General features: G+C 35.7%; 1 protein-coding gene across 4 annotated transcripts in view; it reads right to left on the bottom strand.

Moving 5' to 3' along the window:
- The window catches only part of FMN2 (formin 2), a 177,009-nt gene that overhangs the window by 73,123 nt on the left and 88,152 nt on the right, over positions 1–15,734 (bottom strand). The gene's annotated exons all lie outside the window — the stretch shown is intronic.

Below are 15,734 nucleotides of genomic sequence, written 5' to 3'. Positions count from 1 at the left end.
CTCAGAGCAGTTTCAAATCACACTCCATATCTCTGGTCTTTCCAAGTATGCCTCCCAAGATTTTCTGTCTCTGGACTCTAAACTTAAGAGACTCCTTCTTGAAATCTCCTAGAAGCACTGCTGTCTCCCAAAAGACTGACTAAGCATTTTCCAAATCCTACTTGACTGATAAAAGATTACAGTTTAACTCCTCAGAAAGAAGCAGTAGCTGAAGTAAAACCTGTCCTGCTGTACTCAGATCCATCTTTCAGGGAGACAAACAAGCAAATCACCCACCCAAGTTCTTCATGCTTATTTCCACCTCAATGGACTTCTCCAAAAACCAAGCAGTGTCGCCCTAAGAGGCCATTCCTTTTTCCTCCTGCACATCTTTCCCTCTTCACTTTTACATGTGCCCTCTTTCTCCAGAAGTGCATAAAGAACTTCCGCAAGACTTCACATCTTCTCTATCAAATGGCAGCATACAGGTGGTCAGTACAGCAAAATACAAAGGCAGACTGATTCTTCTTCACTGAGTAAAAGACCTCCTACTTCTACAGCAACTAATCACAGTACTCTGGTCACACAGTTCTGTGTGTGGCACAGATTTGGGGATTTTCACAGCTGTTTTGCCCATCACATGACTCTAACAAGCAAGCTTAAAGGATATCGAGAGGTTACAACTTCCATGGTACTTTTTCCAGACTTTCATCCCCGAATAATTCTGTTCCATGTTAACACTTAGACCATCTATATCCCAGGAATATTACCCCAAGCTGAAGAGTGAAAGAAACAGAAAAGGCATCAACCAGTCTTGCAGCAAAAAAGGACTTTGTTGTTATTGAGAACCTATATCAATATATATAAACATAGTAAGCTGTACATAAACAGAGTCTTAAAATTACTACATAATTTTGGGCATACCTGTAGCATTAAAATTCATTCAACCAAATTTTATGATATATATTAATTTTCAATTATCTAAAAAGATATTTGGAAGGAAAAAGAGGAACGTAAATAGATGAGTATGTCCAATGTGTCACATTGTATGATCTTCCTTGAATTAGTATTTCTGAGGTAATTAAAAACAAGAGCTTCTCTAAGAATAATGTACAGGCAGTAAAGTGCAGGTGGTCAAAATCCAACAACATTCGAAAACTAACATACTGTCAAAACCTTAAACAATGGGAAATTCTGATACAAGAAAAATAAGTCAGTATATAGGCTGATCCACTCATGTTTCTGACAACAAATTACAGAAAATAATAGATAAATCTTTTTTTTTTTGTTCACTGACTACAAAATGGAAGTCTTCATTAGAGGAAAACCCAAGAACACCACACATTCAAACAGAAAAAAGGTCTCAATGTAGACAATTTCACTAGGTTCCTTGGAATGACTGAGAGACAAACCGCTCAATTCAGATGTAAAGAAAAAAACATCTGCCTCAATGTTCTCATCAACAAAAGAGCCCAGAGAGACTCAGAAGATGACTAAAATGCAATGGCTTCCTTTGCTGCTATAAAGATTATACTATGATGTAATGTCAAGGTTCTTGAGAAGTAAACCCAGATTTACATCCAACTTACTATTTATATTGAAAAATAAACTAAGCTGCAAAACTTGCAGTCTTTTATTGGTTACATAGTAAACCCACAACTTCAAAAATTCATATCCTTTGCTACTTTTGTTGTTAGGGGATTTTTTTCTTTTGTTTTTTCACCCCTCCTCCCCCACGTGAATTTATTGGCATCTTTCATCTAACATTCACAAGGTCATGTTTTTATTGGTGGTACTTCCAACAATTTGACAAGTACTGCTATCCGCTTGGGATTACTCTTTATCTTACATAACAGTAACGTGGATCTCCAATGCAGAAAGCTAAATCAAATGGACCTCTTCGAAATAAATGTTGTTCTTACCTAACAATGCTAAAACCAAATGTCCCTGTGTTAATGGAAGCTGCAGCAAACACACAAGGGTCACGACTGTGTAATTTTTCTCAGAAAATAAGTGAAATAAAAGAATTTTTAAACAGGAGTATCTGGACTTGCACAACTTGCAGGGAAAAAAAACAAACAAGCAAACAAAAAACCCCACTGATAATGGGTAGGTAGGGTATGACTACACTGGGTAGAGTTAGCATAAATGAAAAATTTCACATTATTATCTACCTTCTTGCCCTCAGTACTTTTGTGATATGTTTATCTATTAGCAAATACTCTAACATTCTCAGGATGAAAGCTCTGAGTGCACAAAGCACAATGGAGATTGGATCTTCAACACAAGTACATACAGCATGGATCAGAGGCAAGAAACAGCACTTAGAATGCTTGCACACAGTTTTACTGTGGCAGTAATTCACCTTGATCTAAAGCTTGTGTAAGAAACCAGAACAGTAAACAAAATTTCCAAGCAGAAGCCATAGATTAAGATGACCTGTTGCTTTCAATTGTGCCTTTTTTAAAGGACCTAAAAATTTTAAATACCTTCAAGAATATGCACTCATATTTCCAGGAAGCAATAAAATAAGAATCAATTAAGCAAGAATATGTGTTTCCAAAATGTGAAGTAACAGAAGTTGGAAACTTCCTTGAAAGGAGTGAATCTTAAGTATGATTATTTTCTTATAAACACAATTCAATTTTTAGACACTTGTCCTTAGCATTCCTGTTCTCTAATTTGTATACCTGATAAACAAATTGTATCAAGTGCTTTTTTACATAACTGTAAATATATATTCATATATACAATAAAATAAATCACTAGATTTTATATATAGCTGAACATAGTTGATATAAACAATTACATTACAAACATTTCAAACAATTGCCTACTATGTTAAGGACAGCAGTTACTGATTAAGTGAAGTCTAACTTCATACACCTATACAGTTTGTTTATAAAGAGTGTGCAAGTTCAGTTCATAGAGAACACATATATATTGTTTGACTCAGTATGTCGCCTTCTTGTCTAGGCAGGAAAAAAAACGTGGAGAGCAATGCTGTAATCCTTTCAGAATAAAATGTTTAAATACAAACATGATTGCCATTGTAGACTGTTTAATTTAGAGAGATTGTATTTCAGTTCTGGTTTTGAGAGGTTTGCTGATTTGACTATAGAGAGTACTTCAATGCTTATCTTAATTGTTTAGATAAGATTTGTTTGAATTTGGCAGGTGAAAAAAACATGGGTGTGGGATATAGGGAGATTGAGAAAAGATTGGCATTTTACCAGATTATGCTTATTTTAAACTATAGTGCATAGAGGAGCAAACAGTCTCAATGAACCTGCCAAGGGCTGGTCATTGGGAAGTGAATTTGAAGTGCAAGACTGACTGGCAGGATTCAAGACCTTCAACAAACTGAAAAGGATTACTATGAGAATGCCCAAAACACTAATTAAGGCTTAGCATAGTACAAAAATGCAAATCATATAGGGCACATTTAAATAAGTTAGAAAATATAATTGTGCTTTATGCCTATACTAGGGGGTTGTTGTTCACTAGGCAAACTTCCTGACCCTCACATGTATTTTTAAATTGTTTCAAGAACAAGATTTTAATATAAAATTAGTATTAACATATGGATATATTTTACATGTAAGAAATTCTGTTGCAGAAAACTAAATTACTGCTATAAAAACCCCAATGCTGTTCACTTTTATTTCAACAGCAGCTCCTACTAAGTTTTTTCACTTTCTGGTTGAGATAGTCCAGCATGGCATAGGCATTTCATTTAGAGGTTCTCAAATGGAAACTTCTTATACCTGTCAAGTATGTAACTTTTTTGTGAGAAGACTACTAGAACATAAAATCGGAGGAATATATTTTGGGGATGTTTATGTAACAGTATATATTTACAGTGCACATTATAAAAACAAACTGTACAAACATTAGCTGCACAGGCACATATGCAGTAGATCTGACATTGTGTATCAATCTGCCCGCAGAGAGATATGATTTATAGCTTTAAAATCATGATTCAAGTGACATAAAATTTGGGTTTCCTGCATGTTAGTGTTTGACTTTTCTTTTAGATTCACAAAGGCTCAAACATTTTTCAATCTCTGTTTCAATTATACTAAGACCAGGAATTCCACAGGCTAATTATTGTACCAGTGATAGTGTAACTGCAAGGTGTTAGCAAGGCTTGTTTGGAACACAAAAAAGCCTTCAGGGTTTGAATGAATTGAGACTTTAAATTATGCATGGATTTTTTCAGAATTCAAATTTGCTGACTTATCTATTTTTATTAGAGTAGCTCACAGTAAACAAAACCATGGTTAACTCTGAGTAGTCCAGTCCATAAGCAAAGAGAAGATTTTTCTTTCATGCTTTATGAATCACATTCTAAATCATAAGTATAAACAAAGAGCAGGAGGGGGAGGAGGAAGAGATTTATTTGGAATCATCTGGTAGTGAATTTGATAAAGTTATCAGGGCAGATAGCTAACACACATTTTTTTTTCCAAAACATAGATTCCCTACATTAAACAGATAACTTGCGATCATAGTCTTTTTTTTGCTCTCAATTTACCCACAGTTAGTACGTAGTAATGGAGCTCCAGGTGTGCCCAGTTGGCAATTTAGAACCCTTACATTAAAGTACTTGTCAGAACTAAATAAGATGATAAATGCCTAGCTCATAGATCTGAAAATTTAATTGCTCTTGAAACAATACCAGAAAGCAGAACATCTTAGACTTTCATAGCAATCTGCTGTTAGCTTACTACAAAATAACTGTATTTTTATCAACACTGAAAAGAAAGATACTAAAAATAGTGATTAATCCTCAGGGAAACCCATGTGGCAATGCAAATGGGAGAGCTGCCCTTTCCTGAGCAGATTCAAGCTTGTACTAAGACCTGTTTTGATTGTACTTGTTGCAATTTTGATCAACGGTTAATGTAACACTCCTTGTCTCTCAAGGAGTGACTAGAAGTTAAAACAATCTTTGGACTAGAGCTACAATTGGTGTAATATCAAAAAGACCAACAAAGGAGGCAGCAGAATAACCTCAAGAACTTGTTTTTCTGTTGAATTGCTTAATCCATTTAACTTTTACAGAAGAAAGTTAAGAAGCAACCTGATTACATACCTGCATGAGAAGGTATCTGAAAGTAGATGGTTCTGTAATTTCACAGACAAAAAGCAGGGAAGAATGAAGGGTACTTGTAAATTAATCTGACAAATTCATTATGGAAACAGCATTTTAAGTGCTGAAAGTGAGGGAAATTTACCTTTTGAACAATGTTTCATGGGATACATTGGCTTCTCCATCATTTAAAGTATTTCTATGAAATCCTAGACTCACCAAAGTCAGTGGCAAAACTATCAGCAACTTCAAATAAAGCAAGAGGTTGAAGGGTCAGAATTTAAGCTGGAATTCAAGATCATTTATACTGCTAAAATGTTCATATTTATACAGACTAATAGCTTGCGGCAGAAACTAGCAGGCAGTATTACATGACTTGCCTTATTTAGCAGCCAGACTAAATGCTTAGAATGTTGTTTCTAAAAATCTGGAGTTGAGCGGCTTGTTTGCCCTTCACTAGGTCTCTCTGAAGAACTCTACTAGTCTTCTGTAACATCACCAAACCTAAATCATTCTACATGGAATGTTGCTACCCTTTGATGATTTACAACAGAAAGTACTGCAAGTTCTTTTAGCCATGAAGACACATATAATTATTCAGAAACAAGCTTTCCCTGCTTATGGTTCAAGCTAGCCAATTGTGAGTGATATTGGTATCCGTAGTAGTAGAAATAGTTAGGAAATACTACATGGAAACTCCCTGTAAGTTTCAGGCAGAGCAGGTCCCATTTCCCTGTAATTGCTGTAAAAGACACTGTTGCAGTCACAACTCAAAATACAAATTTTCTTGGTCAAGAATTACAAACACAAAACATTTGAGAGGTTTCCTTTCAAAAGCAAATTTCTCTTTCTTTCTGTCACATGGTAGTATCTCACTGAAATAAAATTACATACTCTCAATTTTTTCTCCAAATCAAATTAAAATTTTATTTTTGGCACAGCAGAGAACAGTTTAGATGTAGCCTGGTATTCTACGTGTCTGCCCTGTCAGATGTCTGGATAGACACCAGGGATTTCATCGTACTAAGGCACATTAAGCCTTTCACCAAATATTCTGAAGTTACAGTACTAAGGAGCTACAGATGCTAAGAAAGTGATGTAATGATCTTGTGATATTTAGTCCATGTTTTAAGTGTGGTGGTATTATGAAAATAATGCAAAAAGATTTTTGGCTAGGTAGATGACAAATTACACAGCTTTACTCATTCAAATCACAATACTGTGATAGCGGATTGCAGAAGGATGCATGTTTATGGTTTACGTTCCATCTTTTTTTTACACTCCAAAGTGTTTCTCAAAAGCTGGTATTAATTCCAGGAACAAAGGCTGGGATAGCAACAAAACCAAATGCCCACGTATGCAGAAAACCAAAATAGATACAAGTCTAAGAAAAAAAAAAAATCAAATGTTATTTGGAACCACATATGTGTATTTATTTCAGTATCCTGACTAGATTTGGCCTACTGAGTACTTTGAGATTACCAGAGGCACTTTGTATTACTTCAGTTCAATGACATCAGGCTATATTTTGTCTCTAGGTGGCTAAAGCAATCACAACTTCACTAAAATCAGAAAACGCATTACAATGAAACAGAACCTAACACCCATTGCTTGTGGAGGTTTCTTGTGAAACAGCAGAACAACAGAAATAACCCTGATCTTTCATTGCCTACGGATAACAGAAGAAAAAGAAGAGCAATAAGTAGGAGAAATCCAGGTACGTCTTAAAGTGACAGGTACAGAAACACCAGTACACTGGCTCCAGCATGGGAAACAGTGGTCTCTCAGACTAAAGGTTGCGCCATTTTCGCAGTAGAAAACCGTAATTTCCCCGGCACTCTTTCTTACCCTCCCCTATCATGGATGATGAAGGGATACAGCAAGCAAGTCACTGTACCTAATCTTCTCATCATGCTTTCTCTTCCTTACACGCGGAGCTATTCTGTAAAGGAGGCTATTCACCGGGTGAGGAGCACACCGGGAGGCACAGCGGGACACCGGGGCGAAGGCGCAGCGCGGGCGGCGGGGCAGCGGCTCCGCTGTGCCGAGAGCCGGGACGGCGTGACCCGGGAAGGGCGCGCGGAGCTCCCGGCAGCGCGGGCCGCTGTTGCCACCTGCTGCCGGGAGCGGGGACCCGGAGCCGGCCGTGGCCGCGGCGGCTCGGCCGGGGAAGCGGCGGTGGCCGCGGGGTGGAGGGGGAGCCGTGCGGGAATGGACCGCTGGGGGAGAGCCCGCACGGCGGCCCAGGTAAGCAGAGCTCGGCGGATAAAAGTCAGCCTGTGCGTACGGTGTGTTTCCGTGTAGTTTCCAAGCATCTAACATCCTCAAAGGGCAGATTTTTATTTCCTGGTGGATTCCAAGTGGAACAGAAGGGCGATAGTCGGTGTGACAACTAATAATGCAAGGTTGTATATGGTGCCTTAATGGGTTACAGCAGAAGAATACTGAAGGTAGCATTAGCCGGTCAAGATAAAGCAATCGGTTGTAAAAGATCTACAGTATTCCCTACGGAGGGAGTTCATGTCTAAATAGAAAAAACACTGTTAGTGCCCTATTACAGATCACTCAAGAAGCATCTTTATAATGACTTCTAAATAGTAAAGGCTGTAAGGCAATATACAATGTAGAAAACGTAATAGCAGAAGGTTTAATATATTAAGTGTATTTTTTTGAGCCATCATGCAGTCTAAATTTTAGGGTACTACAGTCAAAAAGCAACTCAAAGTAACTAGGCAGATTCACCAAAAGAGGCAAAGTTACACTTGATCTGCTTCTGAATTATGTACAAAAGAGTTGGTGACACCAAACCAGACTTTAACGAAATTTCTTTATAGGACTGGGGAAAAAATTTTTAGAAGTAATACTGTAAAATTAGATTTTATAAGCAGGAATTACCTTAAAATGAGAAGATTGTTTCAAGGCTAAAAAAAATATTGTAGGTCAGAAGGAAGCTCACAGACTCTTCTTTAGAGGCACAGAGAAAAAAAAAAGTCAACTGATAAAATTCAAAAGCATCACTTTTTCCCCCTTGTCTTCTCACATCCCCAGTATTCCTACTCCTCAAAACCACATATATGGTTAGGCATAAGAGCATAGAGGACACCTGTAAATAAAAGATATTATTTAAAATTGGAAATCAGCCAAAGAAAATAAAAAAGCAAAGTCTTGTAAGTTCAATGTAAATTGGGCAAGAACAAAAAGGTCTAAACCCTACTTGCCAAATGCATAAAGCTAGTAATGAAACTGCTTTGAAAGACATCAGATGTACGAAGCCTGACAGGAAACAGCTGAACATGCAGATAATCTGCCTGTAAAGAGAGCACAAAAGAAAGGGAATCAGAAAAGGTTAAACAAAGTATTTGTGTTGGGATTCACAACCACAAGAAAGGTCAAAGAGGTTCTCAGACAAGTTCTGTACTTCTCAACTCATATGTTTTGGACACTGTCTCAAATTGAAGAAGTTTCAGAACACACAAACCAAAACTTCAGGAGGATGCTGGAAACTACAAGCCAGAACAGCTTTTCTTAAACAATGTACAGATAAACCAATGTAATGGAAAAGCAAGGTAGCACATAATTTTGTAGCACTCACAAGCAACAAATAAATAGTGCTGCTTTAATGGAGTACCCGCAAAGGCCCAGGTAAGAATGATCAGGTTGATACTGGTTTGTAAAAAACACACCTAAGGCTTCAGAAAAATTTATGCTGTGATGGTATAAGAGGAAAGGTCTGCTTTGGCTAAAAAACAACAACAACAACAACAGCAAAACCAAACAACCAAAAAAGAAACAAACCAAACTTGCTTGAAAAAATAGTAAATCAATACAGAAATGAATTATTAGTTCTCAAAGTACAAATCTGTAGCAAAGAAGTCTTACTACGAACTCTGCAGGTTACTGTGCTGTTTAATGAATGTGAGGTGTTAATGTCTGCAGATAGTAACACCACTTTAAAGCTGACTACAAACACATACGTGATGATGTGATACCTTGGCATAGACCTATGGTGCACACAGATCGTGAAAGCAGTGTGCAGAGCCAGTCATCTCATTGGTAAAGAGAAGAAAGTACCTGGATTGTAGACTAGTGACAAGGAAAAATCAAAAGAAAATACAATGTGTATGAAAGTTGTTCCAAATAAACTTTTCAACTTGGAGAAAGAGCTGCTTTCAAAAACATTAAATAGAGACCTAGAAAAATTACATCATGAGTGGGCATTGCCCCTCATCCTAGCATTTTTATTTTTATTTCCAGATTACCTCCAGAGGACGTCAGGTACAAAGCTAGACAGATCTCCATTTGATCAAAGATAACATATAGCTTTAATTGCTGTTTTAAAAAAAGGAATGGTAAGAAAAATACAGATATAGGTACAGTGAATATAAAAAAAAAAAAAGAAAAAGAAAAAAGGAATTCATCTTGCAATTTTTTTTAAATCCTCATTTCAAATACCTTGTGTTTAAATTAGATTAACAGCTATATACATGTAAGTGGCATTAATTTTCAAATACAAATTTTTTGTGTCTACAAACATATTCAAACCTAACACACACATGAACAAATCACAAGTGGATTGTTGTGGCAAGCAAAGTTTTCTTCTAAACCTTTCGGTTTAAAAAAAAAAAGGTGTTACTGCATTATGGGAAGGTCTTAGTCCATTAATAAGTGTTTCTTAATTTTAATAATGCTAAAACCTCTGTGTAGTTCAGCATATAAGAGTATGACCAGTGGAAAATATTTCTGCTATGGAAGAGAGACAAGGTGGTCTTTTTCTCCTCCTCCACACCAGATTTTTACATGGTACTAATACTAATAGCACACATTTTGTTGCTTTTATGCTTAGAATTCTGTAATCATCCCTCTTCTGAGTGAGTACACAGTACATAAATGAAAAATAACAGTACTGCTTTTTTTTTTTCTTTTGGGAGAACAGAACTTTCCTGAAACTTTCCTCTCAAATTTTCAAAGTTAGATCTGACTTCCAAGAAAAAAATTAAACTGTTTCAATTGAAACAACAGACAAACAATGCAGTTACATTTTCTTACAAAACTTCTCTATTAAATTACATTCATATGTTCCTAACAACAACAAAATTTTTAATTATCCAAACTATCCAATGTGGCAGTAATTAGTTTCTGCTGATTCAAATACTGTGAAAAAACTCAATATAATTTTCTTCATTTAAAACCCAAAACTTAACTTCTTTAAAAAACATTTTACATTACAGAAAAGTGGTTTAATTTTATAAATTTGTTTTTAAGTGTAAATTCCAAAGAGATATATTACATAAAGCATTCAATTTCTTTCTTGACAATAAGATTATTCCTGTCCTTCATTATCTTGATGTATTGCACATATATTAAAAGAAAATTATAACCAAGATTGTATTTTCCCCTTAACAACTGCTGCTATTGCTTTATTGGCCTCTGGTCACTGTGAACTAAACTTCAGAAAATCTCAGAATATAGAAAGAAGACTTTAAATACTAAGGGCAAGCTTTCAGGGCCTTTACCCACAGCTCAGCGGTTTATGCCACATCCATTGGAAATCACACCTCACTCCAAGAACCTTTGTTGTCCTTCCCCCCTAACTGCATCTGGCAGGAGTGGCCAGACTAGGGTCTCAAACTCACTGCTCAATACAGAACATAGTGGGCATACTGACAGCATCAGAGCAACAAAAACATCTGCAGCAATACATATGTGTGGCACTCTAATTTAACTCTGGTCTGTCTTTTATAGAAGTAATTTTCTGTATTCCATTGTTTTCCTTACCAATAATTTCCCAATAGTAGCTTGTAAAGTAATTATAAGCAAATAAAACTCATAAGCATACAATCTAACAGCAGGCATAATGTAATGAATATGGGAGCATAAAGCCAAGAAGAAATAGAGGAATAAGACTGAGAATTATGGTGTGAAGTTTTGAGGAAGTGGTAGTTCACAAGACTGAAAAATGCAGAACCAAACCAATCTTAACTTGGAGATGTCTCAGAAGAATCTAAATAGATGTTGGAAAGGCTACTGGGGGGAAGTTTAAACCATATTCTTTTAAATTTTTGGTTGTCTGCATGCACAATATTTGATTAAGAAAAAAAAAGAAACATTTAGAGAATTTAAATTCTCTACTAATAAACCAGAAGTAACAGGTAAAGTTTCATACTTTATAATGAACCTGCACTGACTGCAATCACTCTATGGATTATTCATTTAATAAATAATGACAGACTTGCCATGTGACGGAAAAAATCTTCTGTGTATCTTCCTACAGCCAACATTTTTTTCCATAACTTAAATGCACAGAAATAATGATTTTGGGAAATTCTAAAGCAATCTTAAAACTAGGATTCCTTTCTAGTATAACAGTGGCCTAAAAACTTGATCTAATCTTCTATTGTTTTGTTCCTATAACTTGTTTAAACCGTAAAATGTCATTTGGGAAGATACTGAAATATTTGTCAAGAATGGGTATAATGAGATTCAAATGGTTGTGCTTACACACATATATTGTTGTTAGGATAAATAATGCTCAGATCACCCCTGGACTTTCCATAAAATAAACTAATCTTGAGTCTTATTTTCCAGATACTGAGTCATTCTTTCTGGATTGCTTTCCATGTAGAGCATCTCATGAACCTAGACTACATGACAGTTCAATGCGTGAATAATTCCTGCACAGAACACTGAAATAATGCACCGTAAGAGACATTTTATCATCTTTCTCAAGTGAAATCGTTTAGTTAAACCTTTGACAAAGTCTATTCTTGCTCATCATTTCTGTGTGTCAGTGTGAGCTGTCAAGTAAGAAAACAAAACCAAGACTTTCTCATGTTCTTTTGTCACTAATAGCTAAATACTAAAGAATAAACATTTATTTTTCTTACTAACATTTAAAGTATGTTCACTTCCTGCACATCTGTCTTGAATTCAGGGCAGAAGATATCTTTACTGTTCAAAGTTGTACTGCTGTATGCAGAACAAACTTTGCCACAGATACAACTTCCAGTAAAATAATCTCTAATCCCAATTACAGTGTTAGTCTTTACCAGCTGTTAGGTCAATATGCCTACATTTTGTTCCCTACTACTACGTTCCCTATTACATTCTTATATATAATCTGCTTTTCTAGTACCACTGACCAACGAGTTGAGGGTTGTAATAAAAAGCCTTCCTTTCCTCCGTCCCCCCACCAAAGTTATTAGAGTGGGACAGGTAGCTCCATCAAATTCTGCAGATTACCAGTATCTCAGAGAGGGGGGAAAAATTACTTATTAAATGAGGGTATGAGAAAGTGGTCCAAAATTCAGAGGCAGAAATCTTCAAACTATTTCCAACAGAGCCAGGGCAATCACAATGTGGTATGCAAAACCCTACAGAAATATAGTTAGAGTATTGCAGCAATACAATGCCTGAAATGACAAACCCTGTTAAAAGAAACTTTCTGAATTGGAAACGTTTACAGACAACTTCAAAAGACAGAGAACTGCATATGTCATTTTTGACAGACTTTTACTTTCAACAATTGCAAGGCATGCTCAGAATTAAGAAGATGATTTTGGTGAAGCAGAGCTTAATTTCCATATTGGAAATAACTCCTAGATACAAATCTCAATGTGTAATAAATGTAATATCTAGCTGCCTGAAATGCAAAATTTGTTTTTTTTCTTGGCTGACATCTTCGGTTTCATTTTTTCCTTCTATTTTTACACACACAGAGAAGAAGTTTTTGCTATTCTTACAGCACTTAATGAGAGCTGTAAACACAGAGGAGAATAAACTGTATAAGCAAGGGGACTGGAAAAGTTCCTGACAGTCCTATTTTCTGCAAAATAGTTACAATTTCAAACAGTTGTTCCATTTCAAGTGCTGACAGACGACTTGAACAAAAAGAGATATCTTATTTACAAGACATGGTCCCTAAACACAGACACAGGCTTAACATGTATTTATATTTTACTATATAGGGTGTTCATCATAGATTGCTCTAAGAAATTAACTGGAATCTTTTTGGATCTCTAATTTATGCATAATTGCATCTCTGAAATATTATGAAAAAACCCCAAAGATTAATGTTAAAACTCAAGTCTTTTCTCTAAGAAGAAAATCTGAACTATAAAGGAAAAATATGAAAGAAGCGCTTGTTTGGCATTTCTCAAACTTTGGCCATATCATGCAGCCAAATACAGCAATATCTCCAGTGGGAATATAATACTGGATAAAGGATATTTGCGGTATAGTGAAAATACAAAAGCAAGCAAAACGCCTGGATAAAGTGTTTTGCACAGTTGATAGATGACTGCAAAAAAACATGCATCAGTAAAACCTTGTGTGAAATCAGAGAAACCACGAAGACTCATTTTTGTACTAATAACATAGAAAGGGCACAGAAAATAAAGAGACCAACATTTCTTACAGTTCTAGCCTTTACTGGATAAAATAACTGGGAGTTCTGTTAGCAATTAGAATCTACTAAAAAAAAAAACCAAAAACCATAACAACAAAAATTAATCTACCTTACCTTAAAGCATTACTAGAAGAGATACTAGAGTTCAGAAAAAATGTGCTCTGATTATTACTTCTTTCACACTTTAAAAATATTTTAAGAGCAGACAGGGTCTGGGAGTTTGTCTTACTAAACCTATTTTCAAAGCAGGAAGCAGACAAATGAAATTCTACAAGCAGACACTTAAAAAGGATATCATTGAAGAAATCTATTTAGGATGTATTTCAATATTATGAGATATTTCATGAAATGCCATCTGATCACACATGCATGAAAAAGTAGCTAAGTGTTCAAGATTAGTTAAGAAAATATCTTAAATGATTCACATGTTCAAGATTTCAAAACAGTCTTTCATCAAGGATTATTTCTTACAGACAATAGTTCATCATTGTTTTGTATCTTAAAAAGCAAATAAAAATAACCAAAACCACCAACCAAACAACAGAAAATTTACAGGACATTAAATCAACATTTGACCAGGTCTCAACTTAAAATTTTAAGATCTTCATCTAAACACAATATGATTTAAAACTTGGAATCCTAAATTTATTAGGTGAATTAGTACCCAGCAAAATTTGTTTCCCTTCTGTTCATGTACCATTTTAAAATATTTCTAACGAACTAGAAAAAAACCCTCACAATAACATACAAACCAAGAAATGGAATATCACACTGCATTGTAGGTTTCTCTCTCTTCTGGATGCTTTTCTATGGCCAGTAAAAAAAAAAAAAAACAAAAAAACAAAACAACAAAAAAAACCCCAGAAAAACAACAAAACCCAAACCCAGTTCTTCTGCAACTTGCATGAACAGTGCAGACCAGAGATATGCTTTGTGTTTAATATAGAGAATATTTATAAGACAGCCCATAAAGAAAGTTGCTTAGTGCCACAAATTGGGGGTGTCTGGAGGGGGGCAGGGAGAAGTTTCATTTGACTGCATTTCAAATTTATGAAAAACCATTGCTTGTATTGTACTGAGTGAGATGTGTGTAAATGTACATGTCCATATACATTAAGGATGGCAAAAACTCAAGACCACTACTAAAACCCTGGGTCATGGGACAAACAACATTTATTCCTTTATTTTTCTGTAGTCATTGTCATACAACTTAAATATTAATGTATAAACACGCAAGCATATCAACTGATTTTTTTTGCTAGCAGAGGCACTCTTTATCATTATCTGAATTTTTGATAGCACCTTCTTGTTAGTAGATTTGAACTACAGCAGACAAACCACTCAAAAACATGTAAAACCTCTTTAACAAGGAAGTAAAAATAGCGCCCACATAAAGGTATAGGCTCAATCCCTTGGGATTGTGATACTATAATTTCTGCATGGGCTCTATAGTTAGATCACTCAGAGGGCTCTGCATGGAGTGACTGATGCCATAAATACTTCTTGGTGAGATCTCTATTTTCCTTGCCCCCACCACGCAAATTTCTTTCCTGCTCCTCATCACTTTTCCTCCATGCCTTATTTTATGTTCTTTGAAAAAAAAATTTAGCACCAGGATCTTCCAATCATTTCCCCAAATTCTGCCACCAGACAAAAGTTTTCTCATGTTTATTCAATCACTTCTGCACAGCAAGGGAATAAGAGAACTATTAAATTCCCCTTTGCAAAGACTTTTGGTTTTAGAAAACAGCTATTGAAAGAGGAACATACAAAATCTGCACACAGCTCTTAGATGATCATGTGTGCTTAATACTGTAATAGGATAAAGGTTAAGCATAATATTGTTTGACCCCTTCAACTACTGACATTCATGCCATGTTATTGTTAGTGTTGCATGTTAAGCAAGCAAATTTTCAATGAACTTGTGTTGGCTTTACCACAGACACAGATGTTAGGCGGACTCCTTTTTTTCATAAGGTTTTCATTATTAACTGAAACCGAGCTGAATATTTGACTGAAGGAAAGGACCATATCATTGTTTTCAGATTTTGCTCTATGACTTAACTGAACTACATCTGCCAGCTTTGGAAATACCAAGTACTTCTTGGCGCCAGTACTGGCGCCTTGCTCTATGACTACCATCTTAAGTGCTTCAGCTTGAGGAAGTCTAGTAACCATCAAAACAGTTTAATAAAAATTTAAAACTGTGATTAAGAGTTACTCACTAGCTGACAGAGTGCTCTCAAATTTACTCTA

Source organism: Manacus candei, unplaced genomic scaffold (genome assembly GCF_025592945.1).
Source record: "Manacus candei isolate 608988 ecotype Guabito, Panama unplaced genomic scaffold, ASM2559294v1 h1tg000017l, whole genome shotgun sequence".
Taxonomy (NCBI): Eukaryota; Metazoa; Chordata; class Aves; order Passeriformes; family Pipridae; genus Manacus; species Manacus candei.
The sequence above is the reverse complement of the archived record's forward strand: the minus strand, read 5'-3'. Positions and strand labels throughout refer to the sequence as shown.